Consider the following 3933-nt stretch of genomic DNA (forward strand, 5'->3'; position numbering starts at 1 on the left):
GGTTTTGGCCTATGATGAACGAAATCAAATCTAGCCTATCTTGCAACTTTGCATTGCATGCCACTTACAGTTTTTGCAGTATGTGAAAAAATGATACCATTTGAAAATGGCTTTAAGTCGTTAGAAATCGAGATAGGTCATTGTAGGTGAGCCTCGTGTGACCCTATAGGTTTAAATGGATTGATCATATGCATCCTGGATTGCGAGAAACTATCCGTCAAAGTTTGATAATTTATTGGACTTAGGGCACTTGAGAGATCGCGTCGGTAGGGTATGGCTCTCGACGTTCCAACGCATTGGGAGGCATAACAGGAGCATGCCTACCGTAACCTTGCCCACCCAGACGTGCTCGTGATGTTGGTTTGTGTCCATGATGAATGAAATCAAATCTAGCCTATCTTGCAACTTTGCATTGCATGCCACTGACGGTTTTTGTAGCAGATGAAAAAATGGTACCATTTGAAAATGGCTCTGAGTCATCAAAAATTGAGATAGGTCATTGTAGACGAGCCTCATGTTAGCCTATAGGCTCAAACAAATCGATCATATACATCCTGGATTGTGAAAAACAATTCGTCAAAGTTTAACATTTTTTTGGACTCAGGGCACTTGAGAGATCGCGTCAGTAGGGTATGGCTCTCGAAGTTCTGGTGCGTTGGGAGGCATAACAAGAGCATGCCTAGCATAAACCTGCCCACCTGGACATGCTCGTAATTTTGGTTTGTGCCCACGATGAACGGAATCAATTCTAGCATATCTTGCAACTTTGAATCGCATGCCAATGACAGTTTTTGCAGCAGGCAAAAAAATGCTACCATTTGAAAATGGCTCTATGTCGTTAAAAACCAAGATAGGTCTTGTAGATGAGCCTCACGTGATCCTATAGGTTCAAACAGATTGATCATATGCATCCTGGATTGTGAGAAACTGTCTGTCAAATTTTGATAATTTTTTGGACTCAGGGCACTTGAGAGATCACGTTGGTAGGGTATGGCTCTCGGCATTTCGACATGTTGGGAGGCATACAAGGAGCATGCCTAACTTAAAAATTTCCACCCGGACGCGCTCGTGATGTTGGTTTGTTCCCACGATGAACAGAATCAAATCTAGCCTATCTTGCAATTTTGCATTGCATGTCACTGACGGTTTTTGTAGCAAGTGAAAAAATGCTACCAATTGAAAATGGATCCAAATTGTCAAAAACCGTGATAGGTCATTGTAGAAAAGTCTCACGTGACCCTAAAAGTTCAAATAGATCGATCATATGTGTCCAGGATTGTAAGAAATAGTCCGTCAAAATTTGACACTTTTTTGGACTCAGTGCACTTAAGAGATTGCACCGGTAGGGTATGGCTCTTGACACTCCGACGCATTGAGAGGCACAATAGGAGCATTCCTAGCGTAAACCTTCCCACCCGGATGCGCTCATGATGGTTTGTGCCCACGACAAAACTTTGACAACAACTGAGCAACTTTTACATCTTTTATCCAAATGACCCCAAACTTTCACAAATGACTTCAAATGATCATTAATGATCCCAAATCACCTTATTTAGATAAAACAAATGGAAAACAAGACAAAAACCGAAATTTGATGAAAGAAATCAAAAGCATCCAGTGATCATTACCACGGATCAAATATGACCATTACCATTAAATTTCATTTTGATTGAGAGGAGGAGTTTTGTAGGGTTAATTCAGTATTTTACAAAGCTTATCAGATCATATTCCACAATTGAAATTCTTTATATCATAGATTTTTGTTGTTTATATTCATATTGTTGATTACATAGGCAAATATTCATTTAACTTTATAAAAGGGTAGCCACCAAATACACCAAACCAATTCTTTATAAATAATCATTTGTATATATCAAAATGCATAATAATCAACACAATGAACAAATTTTGTATGTATCAAATATGCCTATCAATATCAACGAAATGCACAATAATGAACACAATACACATTTATTTGATCGAATATCAACATTTATATATATCAAAAAAGACATATATGTCAAGTCAATACAAGTTTTACAAAAATGTGGTATATGCCATGTCCAAATCGATATACAATAAAAATGTAGAATATGTCTACATGTATTGGTCATTCAATGACCACAACTAACACTATATGATCCTATACTTGTGGTGGATCATCAAAATCAAGCCTCTTTGATGCAGTACGCAGCTCTGTAGATGGTTGCACAACCACAATTCAAAAGTCAAGTTAGAATCCTTTTGTAGAAAATAGTTCACAATTATCAACATAACTATGCATTTAACCATAATTTCTTTGCAATTGAAATGTAGATTACCTCATCTGTTGATCTAGGATATATTGTCTTCTTTCTCTTCTCCTTGTCAGTCTTAGGAGTTTTTTGGAACACAAACTTGAAAGGATCCAAGTTATGGCTGAACCGCGAAGGGGCCTATTGTAGATTAAATACAATTAATACTATGTACTAACATATATAGATCAAAACACTAAAAATCTACAATATAGAGAAGAAAAGTGTAACGGAGCCTCAGATGCTTCTCCAGTAGTCTGAGGAGTGCTGACCATTGATGGAGTAGTTGTGGCTATTACCTATACGAAAAATGATTAAAGATTAAATACAATTAATATAATGATAAGTATTGTAGGTTAAATACAATTAATGCAATATATAAAACAAAAGTGTATCAGAGCCTAAGATGCATCTCCAATACACGGAGGAGGGCTCACCATTGATGAAGCGGCTATGGATATTTCTTGTATGAAAAATGATAAGATTATAATTTATCACAAGCTCTCATGTACACGTGCATATAATCATCAAATCAAGAAAATAAAGTAGAGATGCATACCTCTGTCGTCTCTCGATCCTCAGGCGTATCAGGTGCATTCAACAAATCTACAAAGCCCAATAACCGATGTATATAAAACATACAAAAAACACTAATCAATCTACAAATTCCAACTAAGACAATTTCAACCTTTTCAAACAATTGTACAATTAAAAATGTGTTCAATTACCTTCTTCCCATGTTTAGGCATCGTCAAGGATTTCTTTCGCTGAGGACGAGGCCTAGACACGGAGGGGCTACCCTAAAACAAACAAAATTAACACGAGATATTAGTAGGTAATATTAAACATAATTTAACAAATCTAAAATTAAATGACTTGCATATTCTATCAAAAGAATACATAAAATAAGGTGTACAAAATATGATACCGCATAGATTTGTAGACCAAAATCGATCACTTAGAGAGTGACATCATCAATGTGGGACATTTGGTCCCCTATCAACACCTACAAAACAAAAAATTGTCAAGCATTAAAGAGAGTTAGTATATCTTATAAAAAAAAATTTAATTCAAAGTACTATTCTATTATAACATGTTACCAAATTTATACTCCAAGCATTGAAGTTGCAGCTGCAATAACTGCGGGAGGAATATCAGATGGTGTATTAACATTCATTGTTGCATCTTGAAATGCATATTGTTTTTATCAATTTAAATCGATCTATAAATGAAAATTCATTTACAATTACAAATTTTAAATGACTGATAAATAAAATGTTATGAATTCAAATCAACACACCTGTGTCTGCGACCGACTAGCAAACAACATGTCCATCAATTCATCTGTCAGTGTCATATGCTCAGTCGTGCGGGTCTAACATTTGCTCCCGCAAATCATGCATAGATGGGACGTGGAACCATCCGCACTAGCCTCGACATCCATCCCTGTGCATATGCCTGAGCAATGGGCTGACCAGCGCCAGCTGCCTCATCTAATGGATCATCGTCCAGGCCAAGAGGTTGTGCTAACTATGTCCCATGCTGGATGATCGCATCAGTCAATATTGGGGCCGCTTGAAGAGTTTGTAGCTTCATCGACTCTTTCAGGGCTACTAGGATCGTCGCATGCACCTTGGGT

General features: G+C 37.0%; 1 long non-coding RNA gene across 1 annotated transcript; it reads right to left on the reverse strand.

Moving 5' to 3' along the window:
• Positions 1–2062: 2062 nt before the first annotated feature.
• LOC131043417 (uncharacterized) lies at positions 2063–3301 on the reverse strand. Its single transcript, XR_009105525.1, has 6 exons — positions 3223–3301; positions 3023–3094; positions 2854–2900; positions 2567–2593; positions 2322–2435; positions 2063–2196 (listed from the first exon to the last, which is right to left on the reverse strand). It is a non-coding gene; the product is annotated as an uncharacterized LOC131043417 (long non-coding RNA).
• Positions 3302–3933: the final 632 nt, after the last annotated feature.

The sequence above is a fragment of the Cryptomeria japonica genome, chromosome 5, assembly GCF_030272615.1.
Source record: "Cryptomeria japonica chromosome 5, Sugi_1.0, whole genome shotgun sequence".
Taxonomy (NCBI): Eukaryota; Viridiplantae; Streptophyta; class Pinopsida; order Cupressales; family Cupressaceae; genus Cryptomeria; species Cryptomeria japonica.